The sequence below is a fragment of the Neovison vison genome, chromosome 5 (genome assembly GCF_020171115.1).
Source record: "Neovison vison isolate M4711 chromosome 5, ASM_NN_V1, whole genome shotgun sequence".
NCBI lineage: Eukaryota > Metazoa > Chordata > Mammalia > Carnivora > Mustelidae > Neogale > Neogale vison.
The window spans coordinates 75,268,131-75,282,802 of NC_058095.1; positions in this window are offsets into that span (position 1 = coordinate 75,268,131).

Below are 14,672 nucleotides of genomic sequence, written 5' to 3' on the forward strand. Positions count from 1 at the left end.
GGAATCACTGACAACGGGGAGCCTAAAGCACCATAGAGAACTCCTCCTTCCCCATGGCAGGAAACCTGGCTGTTCGGACTGGTGTCCAACCCTCAGAGTCGGTGACACCTGCATGGCAATTGAGACAATGTCCACTCCTATGGGCCACCCTTGACATAAGCAGGCATCGTGACCCTCACCCGGAGCATGCTTTCAAACAAACCCTCTCAGGTGCACCCCAAGGATTGCACATTGCATACCTGGTATGCCCCTAAGCCCAAACATAACACTCGGTTGGAATTTCCAGGTGCTCAGAACCAGAAGCAGTCTCAATTCCCTGTTTTGGGGCACCCATAAGATGGAAAACAGCAATCTTCCCTTCCCAGAAAAAGTCACCAAACTATAGGTAGCCAGCAGGATCCTTAGAGAGTAAAAATCTCCCAAGGACCCATGAGACCACACTTGCATTCCGAGGCCATCCTGGAAACACAGTCCAGATAAAAAAGCCTGTGCTACTGCCTTTGAGTCACCCTTATTACAGTTTCTGACTTGCTGTCCTCCATGTCTACACATTGTGACTGTGATCAACTCGCCACTAACCCTAACCAATGTTTGTGTTTGCAGACTTTTCTCCATAAACATGGCTTACATACCCTCCAGGATGGAGTCTCTGGAGCCACACCACAGAACTGTGACTGCCGTCACCAAAGAACTGTGCCCAACACAGTTGCCCAAGCACTCTATATAAGGAGAAATCTGCAAGGCCCCTGAGCACACCGCAATATTGGAGGCAGTTCTGGATGCAAATGCACAGTCTGAAACACCATGATCACCTACATCTAAGCAGAAACCCAAGTCAACTAACTGTCCTGAGTCTGAGGAATGAACCTATAATGCCCCTAGGACCTCATTGGAAACCTAGATTAGCTTTTCAGGCATCTGTCCTCAGAGGCCTGTTCTGTAATACAAAATTATGATACAACATGTGATCCCTGAGCCACACAGCACTACATTACCTGTCCCCCAGAAGGGGACAGAGCTCTTCAGCCTGTGTTAAACCCTCAGGGTAGGAGAATCCTGAATGGCACCTTAGCCACCAGCACATTCTAAAATCTCGCTGGTAACAAACCTACATTGTGACCCACCTGCAAGAGATTTCATGTCAACTCAAGCCCTTGGTACTTCGACCCAGAGCCACCAGAATGAAGCTGCCATGTTCCTCAGCTGCAATGGAGGTGTGCTTTCCAGGCATCAATGTGGGAGAGCTCTGCTATCCATACTTTCCACATGGGGGACCATGGAGAAAACAAACCAGACTCCACCTGGCCACTAGAAAAAACAACCTTGCTGTTTGGAGCACCTCACAAGCGTCAGCGTGGGGAATCCTCCATGGCCTCTTGACACTATCCCTCCATTTTTCAGTCATTATAGGCACAAAATGCAGTGTGAGCAAACATCTGACATCCGCCCTTACTCAGGGGCTGGGTATCTCCAAGAATCCGCTGCAGATGTGGATTGCCTTCCACTTGGCACTGAATTTATCCATAGCTTGTGTTTATAATTCCATTCTCACCCTGCTTGTCCCCAAGCCCTCTGGATAAGGAATTCTAGAGCCACAACACAGCATTCTGCCTTCCCCATAGAAAAAAGTGCCTGTTAAGTCTGCCCAGAAAACCTACATGAAGATCAATCTGCTAGGTCCTCAAGGGAACCCCAATTTATAGGATGCCCTGGTCTCTAGTATGGTGTCTGTCAGAGCCTGAGCCCCGACCTAGTATCAGCCACTCATAGAGGGATCCCACATATCTAGCATGTGGGGCCAAACATGGCCCTACTCCAACATCTCTACCCATCTTTGGTATTCAGGTATCTGTGCCCAGACCTTTGCTGCAATCCCTGCCAATGGGGGAACCTAAAGCACAACAGAGAACTCCTCTTTCTCCATGGCAGGAATCCTGGCTGTTGGGATGGGTGTCCTTCTCTCAGAGTTGGAGCCAGCTGCATGTCCAATGAGACCACACCCACACATGAGGGCCACCTAGGGCACAAACACGCATTGTGACCCTCAGCCTGAGCATGCTTTCAAGCAAGCCCTCTCAGTTGCACCAGCAGTATCCCGCATTGCAGGCCTTTTATGCCCCTAGGCCCAAATCCTAACCCTTGGTGTGAATTTCCAGGTGCTCAGACCCAGAGACCGTCTCTGCAATCCTTGTGTTGAGGCATCCCTAAGATCGATAACCATACTATTCCCTTCTCTGAAAAAGACACCAAAATATTGGGAGCCGCCAGTATCCTTAAAGAGAGAAAAACTCCCAAGGACCCATGAGACCACACCTGTTTTCTGAAACCTTTCTGGACACACAATCCAGATGGAAAAGCCTGTGCTACCGCTTTTGAGTCACCCTAATTACAGTTCCTGATGAGCTGCTCTCCAGGTCTACCCACTGGGACTGCGATCACATCGCCATTATCCCTAACCCAAGTTTGTGTTTGCAGACTTCTCTCCATAACCATGGCTCACATGACCTCCTGGCTGGGGTCTCTGGAGCCACACCACAGCACTGTGTGTGCCATTCCCTAGGAAACTGTGCACGTCACAGTTTCCCAGCCCTCCTGATTAGGAGAAACCTGCAAAGCCCCTGAGCCTACCCAAATATTGGAGGCCACTCTGGACGCAAATGAGCAGTCTGAAACACCCTGAACACCTACATCTTGCCCCCCAGCCGCCTGAATTTCAAATCCTGATGAGCTGCCCTCAGGTTCTGCATATCGTTAATGCCATCAACTCTCCCCTAACTCTTACCTGAGTTTGTGTCTGAATACTTTGGTCCCAAAAGCCCTGACCCACATGGCCTCCAGGATGGGACATCCAGAAACACACCATATCACTGGGACTGCTCTCCCAAGGAAATTCTGCCTGTCTCAATTGCACAAACCCTCCACATTAGGTGAAACCTGCAAGGCCCCTGAGCCCACCCTAATTTCACAAGCCGCTCTGGAAAAAATGCAGTCTGACACAGACTCAGCACATTCCTCCAGGAAGACATGCAGGTCAATGGCCCTGAGTCCAAAGATTGAACCTGACATGCCCCTAGGACCTCATCAGAACCCTAGCTTAGGTTTTCAGGCCTCTCTCCCCAAATGCCTGTTCTGGAAAATCAACATATGGTCCAACATGTGGTCCGTGAGCCATACATGAGAACCCCTCCTGTCCCGAGAAGGAAACTTGCCTCCTGGGTACTGGGTCTAACCCTAATTTAGGAGAAACCTGCATGGCCTGAGAGCCACCACCACATTCTAAGTTCTACCTGGACACCAAGCAGCACTATGACCCGTTAGGCTGAGAACTTCCCTCAACTCAGATCACTTGGAACTTTGAAACAGAGCCAATGGATCAGTCCTGCCCTGTTCCACACCTACAATGGTAATGCAAGGAGGGCTATCCAGGCCTCCATTAAGAGAGAGCTGCTTTCGAATCTTTCCATATGGGGGGCCCTGGAGCCCTCGAAGCAGACTTCCTTGTCTCGCAAGGACACCTTGCTGTTTTGTGCAGCTCACAAGCTCCTTCATGGGAAAACCTCCAAGGATTCATGAGGGTACCCCACCATTTGTTGGCTATCATGGATACAAATTCCAGCGTGAGCAGACATCTGACCCTCACCCATACTCAGGTGCTAGAGATCACGAAACAACTACTGGACATTGGAACAGCCATGTGCTTGGCACTGAGCATAACCAGGGATTCCATAGACGAGCTCTGGGTCTGGGAGCCAATAAATTCCCACCAAGGGTTTGAATTTGGGCCTAGGGGCGAACAAGGCCTGCAAGGCGGGATCCTGGAAGTGCAACTGAGAGCGCTTGTTTGAAAGCATGCTCAGGCTGAGGTCACAATGCCTGCATGTGCCCAGGGCGGCCATCAGGAGTGGCCGTGATCTCATAGCCCATGCAGCTGGCTCCCACTCTGAGGGTTGGACACCATCCCAACAGCCAGGTTTCCTGCTCTGGGGAAGGAGGAGTTCTCTATTGGTCTTCAGGTTCCCCCATAGGCAGGGATTCCAGCAAATATGTTGGGACAGATGTCTGAATACCAAGGATGTGTAGAGATGAGAGACTTGGGCCATGGCTGGCCTCACAAGCTGGATACGGCTTCCATTTTCTGACACTAGGTCGGGGATCATGCCCTGTTACACAAAGCACTAGTGGCCAGGGAAGTCTATAAATCAGGGTTCCCTTGAGAGTTGAGCAGATGATCCTTATGTGGGGTTTCTGGGAAGACTCACCAGGCACTTCTTCTTTCTATGGGGCAGGCAGAATGCTGCGCTGTGGCTCCAGAATTCCCTATGAAGTGGGCTTGGGGACCAGTAGGGTGAGGATGGAATTGTAAACACCAGCTACGGTTAAATTCTGTGCCAAGCAGAAGACAGTTCTAATGTGCAGCTGTTTATTCGATATACCCAGCAGCAGAGTAAGGGCGGATGTCAGATGTTTGCTCACACTGGAGTTTGTGTCTATGATGACCTACAAATGGAGGGGTGGCATCAAGATGCCATGGAGAATTTCCCACACTGAGGCTTGTGAGACACTCCAAAGAGCAAAGATTCCTTCTACTGGACAGGTGGAATCTGGATTATTTGCTACAGGGTCTCCCATATGGAAAGTTTGGGTAGCAGAGCTCTCCTGCATGGATGTCTGGAAAACACACCTCCAATGACCATTGCAGCTGAGAAACATGACAAGTTCTTTCTGGTGGCTCTGGGACCAAGTACCAAGGCCTTGAGTTGACATGGAATCTCTTGCAGATTGGTCCCAATGCTAGTATGTTACCAGGGAGATCTTAGAATGTGCTGGTGGATAAAAGAACATGCAGGATTCTCTTACCCTGAGGGTTTTACACAGGTCGAAGAGCACGGTTTCCTTCTGGGGACAGGAAATATCCGTTGTGTGGCTCAGGGACCATATGTTGTTACCTATGTTGTTATTCCTGAACAGACCTCTGAGGACTGATGCCTAAAACCTAATCTAGGGTTCCAGTTAGGTCTTAGTGCCATTTCAGACTCAGTCTTCTGACTCAGGACCTTTGAGTTGGGTGTCTGTCTTGATGTAGGTGATCAGGGTGTTTCAGACTGCACATTTGCGTCCAGAGCAGCCTCAAATAAATGGATGGGGTCCGGGTCCTTGCAGTTTTCTCCTAATCTGGAGGGTTTGGTCAAATGTGAAAAGCAAAGTTTCCTTGGGGATGGCAGGCACACTCCTGTGCTGTGGCTCAAGACAGCACATGCAGGAGGGCATGTGAGCTGTGATTTTGGGAGAGACGTCTGCTAACACAAACTTGGGTTAGGGTTAGTAGCGAGGTTTTTGCAGTCCCAATGCATAGACATTGAGGGCCACTCATCAGGAACTGTAATTATGGTGACTAGAAAGCGGTAGCACAGGCTTGTATATCTGGATTGTGTGTCCAGGATGGCCTCTGAATGCAGGTGTGCTCTTATGTGTCCATGGGAAATTTTTCCTCTCTAAGGATGCTGAGAGCTCCCAATAGTTTGGTGGCTTTTTCAGGGGAAGGGAAGAGTGCTGTTTTCCATCTTAGAGGTGCCCCAAAACAGGGATTCCAGTGACGTACTCTGGGTCTGGGTGCCTGGAAAATCCCACCAAGTGTTAGGATTTGGGACTAGGGTCATAGAAGGCCTGCAATGCGTGATCCTGGCGGTGTCACTGAGAAGGATTGTTTTAAAGCATTCTGAAGCTGAGAGTCACAATGTCCATTTTTCCCCAGGTTGGCCCTCAGGATTGGGTGTTGTCTCATTGGCCATGCAGTTGGCTCCCACTTTGAGGGCTGGTCACCCATCCCAACTGCCAGGTTTCCTGCTATGGGGAAGGAGGATTTCTGTATTGTGCTTCACTTTCCCCCATTGGCAGGGATTCCAAAAAGGTGTGAGGACAGATGCCTGAATACCAAGGATGGGTAGAGATGAGGTACGTGGGCCATAGCCAGTCTCACATGCTGGATATGTTTCCCGCTCTCTGAGTGGCTGACACTAGGTCGGGGCTCAGGCTCTGTCAGACACAGCCCCGGTGGCCAGGGCAGCCTATGAATTGGGATTCCATAGGAGGCCGAGCAGTTCGATCCTCATGTGGGCTTTCTGGGCTGACTCACCAGGCACTTCTTCTTTCTATGGGGAAGGCAGAATGCTGCATTGTGGCCCCAGAATTCCCTATCAAGAGGGCTTGTGGATCAGTAGGGTGAGGATGGAATTGTAAACACAAGGTATAGTTAAATTCAGTGCTAAGGGGAAGGCAGCTCCAATGTGCAGCATCTTATTTGAGATATCGAGGACCTGAGGGAGGGAGTATGTCAGATGTTTGCTCACACTGGAGTTTGTTTATATGATGACCAACAAATGGAGGGGTGGCCATGGAGGATTTCCCACGTTGGGTCTTGTGAGATGCTCCAAACAGCAAGGTTTCCATCTATTGGACAGGGGAGTCTGGTTTGTTTGGTCCAGGGTCCCCCATGTGGAAAGTTTGGGTAGCAGAGTACTCCCGCATGGATGCCTGGAAAGCACACCTCCACTGACCATTGCACCTGAGGAACATGGCAGGTTCATTCTGGTGGTTCTGGGGTGAAGTATCAAGGGCGATGAGTTGACATGGAATCTCTTGCAGATGGGTCCCAATGCTCGTTTGTTACCTGGGAGATCTTAAAATGTGCTGGCGGTTAAGGGCCCATGCAGGATTCTCCTACCCTGACGGTTTGACACAGGTCCAATGGCCCAGTTTCCTTCCTGGGACAGGAGATATTCTATTGTGTGGCTCAGCGACCACGTGTTTTATCATAAGTTGGTATTCCAGAACAGGTCCCTGAGGATAGATGCCTGAAAACCTGATCTAGGGTTCCAATGAGGTCCAAGTGCATGTCAAGTTCAATCTTCTGACTCAGGACTATTGACCTGGGTGTCTTCCTGGATGTAGGTAATCAGGGTGTTTCGGACTGTGCATTTGCATCCAGAGTGACCTCTGATATTGGGGTGGGCTCAGGGGCCTTGCAGGTTTCTCTTAATCTGGAGGGTTTGAGCAACTGTGATGGGCACAGTTTCCTTGAGGATGACAGGCACATTCCTGTGGTATGGCTCCTGATACCCCATCCTTGAGGGTATGTGAGCCATGGACATGGGAAAGTAGACTGCAAACACAAACTCGGGTTAGTGTTAGTAGCTATGTGATTGTAGGTCCAATGCATAACCCTGCAGGGAAGCTCGTTAGGAACTGTAATTGGGTGACTGGAAGGCAGTAGCACAGGCTTTCTTTTTTAATATTTTCAATTTTTATAAACATACAATATATTTTTATAGGTATACAGGTATGTGAATGACTAAGTTTACACACTTCGAGCACTCAGCATAGCACATTCCTTCTCCAATGTGCATATTCCCACCCTCTTCTCCCAACCCCTCTCCCCCCAGCAATCCTCAGTTTGTTTTGTGAGATTAAGAGTTGCTTATCGTTTGTCTCCCTCCCAATCGCATCTTGTTTCATTTATTCTTCTCCTACCACCTTAACACCCCATGTTGCATCTTCACTTCCTCATATCACAGAGATCATATTATAGTTGTGTTCTCCAATTGACTTATTTCGCTAAGCACGATACCCTCTAGTTCCATTCACGTTGTCACAAATGGCAAGATTTCATTTCTTTTGATGGCTGCATAGTATCCCATTGTGTATATATACCATGTCTTCTTTATCCATTCATCTGTTGATGGACATCTAGGTTCTTTCCATAGTTTGGCTATTGTAGCCATTGCTGCTATAAACATCTGAGTGCACGTTCCCCTTCAGATCACTATGTTTACATATTTAGGGTAAATACCCAGTAGTGCAATTGCTTGGTCATAGGGTAGTTCTATTTTCAACATTTTGAGGAACTTCCATGCTGTTGTCCAGAGTGGTTGCACCAGCTTGCATTCTCACCAACAGTGTAGGAGGGGTCCCCTTTCTCTGCATCCTCGCCAGCATCTGTCATTTCCTGACTTGTTAATTTTAGTCATTCTGACTGGTGTGAGGTGATATCTCATTGTAGTATTGATTTGTATTTCCCCAGTGCCGGATGATATGGAGCACTTTTTCATGTGTCTGTTGGCCATCTGTATGTCCTCTTTGCAGAAATGTCTGTTCATGTCTTCTGCCCATTTCTTGATTGGATTACCTGTTCTTTGGCTGTTGAGTTTGCTAAGTTCTTTATAGTTTTTAGATACTAGCCCTTTATCTGATATATCGTTTGCAAATATCTTCTCTCATTCTTTCAGTTTTCTTTTGGTTTTGTTAACTGTTTCCTTTGCTGTGCAAAAGCTTCTGATCTTGATAAAATCCCAATAGTTCATTTTTGCCCTTGCTTCCCTTGCATTTGGCAATGTTCCTAGGAAGATGTTGCTGTGGCTGAGGTCGAAGAGGGTGCTGCTTGTGTTCTCCCCAAGGATTTTGACTGATTCCTTTATTACATTGAGGTCCCTCATCCATTTTGATTCTATTTTTGTGTATGGTTTAAGGAAATGTTTCTATTTCATTTTTCTGCATGTGGCCGTCCAATTTTCCCAGCACCATTTATTGAAGAGGCTGTCTTTTTTCCATTAGACATTGTTTCATGCTTTGTCAAAGATTAGTTGACCATAGATTTGAGGGTCAATTTCTGGGGTCTATATTCTGTTCCATTGATCTATGTGGTTTAGATCTACTGTTTTTGTGACAGTACCATGCTCTCTTGATGATGACAGCTTTGTAATAGAGCTTGATGTCCAGAATTGTGATGCCACCAACTTTGGCTTTCTTTTTCAATATTCCTTTGGTTATTCGAGGTCTTTTCACAATATCTGTTCTTCCAATCCAGGAGCATGGAACATTTTGTCCATTTCTTTGTGTCTTCCTCAATTTCTTTCAGGAGTACTTTATAGTTTTCTGAGTGTAGATTCTTTTCCTCTTTGATTAGGTTTATTCCTAGGTATCTTATAGTTTTGGGTGCAATTGTAAATGGAATTGACTCCTTAATTTCGCTTTCTTCTGTCTTGTTGTTCATGTAGAGAAATGCACCTGATTTCTGTATATTGATTTTACATTCTGAAACTTGATAAATTCCTGTACAAGATCTAGAAGTTTTGGAGTGGAGTTTTTGGGGTTTGCCACATATAGTATCATGTCATCTGCGAAGAGTGAGAGTTTGACTTCTTCTTTGCCTATTTGGATGCCTTTAATTTCCTTTTCTTGTATGATTGCTGAGGCTAGGACTTCTAGTACTATGTTGAATAGCAGTGGTGATAATGGACATCCCTGATGTGTTCCTGACCTTAGCAGAAAAGCTTTCAGTTTTTCTCCATTTAGAATGATATTTGCAGTTGGTTTTTCATAGATGGCTTTGATGATATTGAGGTATGTGCCCTCTATCCCTACACTTTGAAGGGTTTTGATCAGGAAGGGATGCTGTACTTTGTCAAATGCTTTTTCAGCATCTATTGAGAGTATCATATGGTTCTTGTTCTTTCTTTTATTGATGTGTTGTGTCACATTGATTCATTTGCAGATAATGAACCAACCTAGCAACCCTTGAATAAATCTCACTTGGTCGTGGTGAATAATCCTTTTAATGTACTGTTGAATCCGATTGGCTAGTATTTTGGTGAGAATTTTCGCATCTGTGTTCATCAAGGATATTAGTCTGTAGTTCTCTTTTTTGATGTGATCCTTGTCTGGTTTTGGGATCAAGGTGAAGCTGGCCTCATAAAATGAGATTGGAAGTTTTCCTTCCATTTCTAATTTTTGTAACAGTTTCAGGAGAATAGGAATTAGTTCTTCTTTAAATGTTTGGTGGAATTCCCCCGGGAAGCCATCTGGCCCTGGTCTTTTGTTTGCAGCTGAATTCTGAGGCCATCCTGGACACACAGTCCAGATACAAAAGACTGTGCTACCGCCTACGAGTCACCCGATTTACAGTTACTGACGAGCTGCCCTCCAGGTCGTGGAATAGTCGTGGAATGTCAGGGAGGCCTCAAGGGCTATGCACGAGTGTCCCTCTCTGGGGATCTGGCCCAATCCCAAGAGTTTGCTTGCATTCCGTGGGATGCATTTTTTTTAACCTCTGGTGTCTCACGAAAGAGGAATTCTAGAGCAGAGCCCTGGGTAGGGGTGACTTGACAACCCGAACTCTGGTTAAGGATGGGGCCTAGTGGCAAGACAAGCCCCATAAGTGGGCTCTTGGTCCAGCCATTGAGAGGCCTCACTTGAGGACCGAGCTCATGCTGAGGGTCACAATGCGTATTTGTGCCCAACGCTGCCCTCAAGGATGGGCGGGGCCTCATGGGCCACACGGGTTTCTCCTACACTGAATGTTGGACAACATGACATCCACAATATTTATTGCCATGGGGAAAAATGAGTTCTGATTTCTGTATCACGTTCACCCTTGGCCAGTGGTTGGAGATAAGGTCTAGGTTCCAAGGCCTTTAAAACGAGGTTGGGAAGAGATGACAAAATAAGGCCATGGTGAGTCCAATGTGTTCAGTGTGCGGCCAGCTGTCTGGATGTCGGTCGGGAGTTCTGGACTCAGGCTGTGTCAGACTGGGCATTAGTGCCCTGGATAGACTACATAATTCAGGTAGAGTCTAGTGGCGTGCAGGTTGATTCTCATTTAGCATTTCTGGGTAGCCCCAGAGGGCAATGTTTTTTCTTCTGGAGGTCAGGCAGAGTGCTGAATTGTGGCTCTGGAATTACAAACTGGAGGGTTTGTGGGTCAGGACAGAAGTCTGAGAACACAAGCTAGGCTTAGGTTTTGGGATGAAGGCATAGAAGGCACCCTCTGTAGAACTGAATCAAGATCTCGTGCATCTGAAGTCAGGGCGAGGATCAGACGTTGGCTCAGGTTGGTGTTTCTGTCTATGATGGCCCCTTCATGGGGGGGGGCGTATCACGAGGCCATGGAATTTTTCCCACGATGGGAGTTGTGAGATGCTCAAAACTGCAAGGATTCCTTCTGCAGGACAATTGAGACCTTTTGGAGTGCTCCAGGATGTCCCATAGGAATGACTCCAGAGCACGGTTCTAAGGTTGTATGCCAGGGCATCCCACCTCGCATTCCAATTGTCTCCTAGCGACAAGACAGGTTCAATCTCCTGGCTCTCCGGGAGCAACTTAGGAGGCTGAGTTGAAATGGACTCTCCTGAGGATGGGTCCTAATGTGTGTTTTTGTCCATGAGGACCTTGGAATGGTGCGGTGGCATAGGGTTCCTGAAGGATTCTCCTAACTGGAGGTTTTGACACAGCTCCAATGCACAAGATTCCCATGTGGAGATGATATTTGTTCTGATGGGTGCCTCAGGAAACCCCCATATGCTGGTATTGGATATTAGGCCTCTGAGGAGAGATGCCTGGAAACCAAAGCAATGGATCTGTTTAGCCCCTAGGGGACTGTCCGGTTAAATCTTCTTCTCTGGGGACATCTGTATACAGGTCTGAGTGGAGCTAGTTGCTCAGCTTGTGTCAGATCACCCCTGTTTGTCCTGGGCGGCCTATACTATTGGGATGGCCTCAGGGACTTTGTATGGTTTTGGCCAATGGAATGGGCAGAATTCCCTTGTAGAGGGCAGGCACAGTCCTGGTGTGTGGTTCCAGAGGCCCCAGTCTATAGGGTGTGTGGGCCAGGGCTGTGGGGAGAGAAGTCTGAAAACGCAAACTTGTCTTAGGTTTGGTGATGTAGGTATGGCAGGTACTATCTACAGACCGTGGAAATCTCTTGGTGATAAACTCTTTGGGATATAAACAAAAGGCGAGTGTGAGGCACATGCTCAGGTTTTTGTCTCTGGATTTTGTGTCACTGGTGGCCGTTGAATGTCGGAGTGGCCTCAAGGGCCATGGACGAGTCTCCCTCTCTGAGGATTTGGCCTGATTCCAAGAGTTTGTGGTCATTCTGTAGAATGGGAGACCTTTCTGTTTTTATACCTCAGGTGTGCCACCAAAAGTGGGATTCCAGAGCAGAGCCCTGGGGAAAGACGACTGGACAACCTGACTCTGGTTAAGATTGGGGGCCTAGGGGCATCACAAGCCCCATATGCCAGCTCTTGGTTCAGCCACTGAGAGGCCTTACTTGAAAAAAAGGCTCACACTGAGGGGCACAATGTGTGTTTGTGCCCAACGCAGTCCTCAAGCATTGGCGGGGCCTCATGGGCCACACTGGTTTCTCCTAGTCTGAACATTCTACAACATGCCAACCACATGGTTTCTTGCCATGAGGAAGGAGGAGTTTCTGATTTCACTCCTGGGCCATGATTGGTGAAAAGATCTAGGTTCTGAAGCCTGAAAACCGAGGTTGGGAAGAGATGATGTCCTAAAGCCATGGCGAGTCCAATGTGCTCAGTGTGTGGCCAGCTGTCTGGGTGTCGTTCAGGTGGCCCGGACTCAGGTTGTATCAGACAGGGAATTAGTGCCTAGTGTAGACTGTATAATTGGGGTACAGTTGTGTGGTGTGTAGGTTGATCCTCATTTGGGGATTCTGGGTAGCCCCATAGGGCAACCTTATTTCTTCTCGGGGGCTTGCAGAGTGCTGCCTTGTGGCTCCAGAATTCCCAAACTGGAGGGCTTGTGGGGCAGGAGTGTGAGGACGAAAGTCTGAGAACACAAGCTAGGCTTAGGTTTCAGGGCGAAGGAATGGCAGGCACACTCTGCAGAGCTGAATTGAGATCTAGGGCATTTGAACTCAGGGCGAGGATCAGATGTTGTCTCACATTGGAGTTTCTGTCCATGATGGCCCCTTCATGAACGGGGAGGTTATCAAGAGGCCATGGATGTATTCCCACGATGGGAGTTGTGAGATGCTCCAAACCACAAGGATTATTTCTGTAGGACCCTGGAGAACTGTTGGATGGCTTCCAGAGGTCCCATACAGAATGACTCCAGAGCAGGATTCTAAGGATGGATGCGTGTTGTGTCTGCCTCACATTCCAATTATTTCCTAGCGACAAGACAGATTCGATCTGTTGGCTCTGAGGGAGCAACTGAGGGGGCTGAGTTGAAATGGACTCTCCTGAGGATGGGTCTTATTGTGTGTTTGTGTCCATGGAGACCTTGGAATGGGGCAGTGGATCCGGGGCCCTGAAGGATTCTCCTAACCGGAGGTTTTGACAGAACTCCAAAGGGTACGTTTTCAATGTGGAGATGAGATTTGTTCTGATGAGTGCCGGAGAAATCCCCCATATGCTGGTATTGGAAACCAGGCCTCTGAGTAGAAATGTCTGGAAACCAAAGCAATGGATCCTATTATTGCCTAGGCGCCTCTCCGGTTCAATCTGATTCTCTGGGGACATCAGTCTACGGGTATTATTGGAGGTAGTTGCTCAGCTTGTGTAACATGGTCCCTATATATCAGATGGCCCTTGTTTGTCCTCAGAAGCCTACATGGGATGGCCTCAGGGTCTTTGGAGGATTCTCCTAAAATGTATGTTTGTGGCCAATGGAATGGGCAGAATTCCCTTGGAGAGAGCAGGCACAGTCCTGAGGTGTGGCTCCAGGGGCCCCACCCTGGAGGGTGTGTGGGCCAGGGCTATGGACACAACAGGCTGAAAACACAAACTCAGCTTAGGTTTGGGGATGTAGGTATGGCAGGCCTGATCTACAGACTGTGAGGAGAACTCTTTGGGATATGAACAAAGGGCTAGTGTGAGGTGCTTGATCAGGCTTTTGTCTCTGGCTTTTGTGTCACTGATGGCCATGCAACGTCAAGGTGACCTCATGAGCCATGCGCGAGTCTCCCTCTCTGGGGATTTGGCCCGATCCCAAGAGTTTGGGGTCATTCTGTAGGATGGGAGGAGACTTTTCTGTTTTTTTTACCTCAGGTGTCCCACCAAAAAAGGGATTCCAGAGCAGAGTCCTGGAGAGGGGCAACTGGACAACCCGAACTCTGGTTGAGAATGGGGGCCTAGGGGCATGAACGCCCCATATGCGGGCTCTTGGTCCAGCCAATGAGAGGCCTTACTGAAGTACAGGGCACACGCTGAGGGTCACAAAGTGTGTTTGTGTCCAATGTGGCCGGCAAGCTTGGGCAGGCCCTCAAGGGCAATGCTGGTTTCTCCTACACTGGACGTTGGACAACATGCCAACCACAAGGTTTCTTGCCATGGGGAAAGAGGAGTTCTGATTTCGTACACCCCTAGGCAGTGAATGGACATAAGGTCTAGTTTCTGAAGCCTGAAAAAGGAGGTTGGGAAGAGATGACTGCCTAAGGATATGGCAGATCCGATGTGCTCAGTGTGTGACCAGCTGTCTAGGTGTCAGTTGGGAGGTCCGGTCTCAGGTTGTGTCACAGAGGGCATTAGTGCACAGGGTAGCCTGTATAATGGGGGTATAGTCAAGTGGTTTGCAGGTTGATCCTCATTTGGGGTTTCTGGGTAGCCCCGTAGTGCAACGTTTTTCTTCTGGAGGGCAGGCAGAGTGCTGCACTGTGGGATGAAATTCCCAAACTGGAGGGCTATGGGTCAGGAGTGTGAGGACAGAAGTCTGAGAACACAAGCTAGGCTTAGGTTTCGGGGTGAGAGCATGGCAGGCACACTCTGCAGAGCTGAATCGAGATCTTGTGCATCTGAAGTCAGCGCGAGGATCAGATGTTGGTTCATATTGGAGTTTCTGTCCATGATAGCCCCTTCATGAAGGGGGGGTGGGCA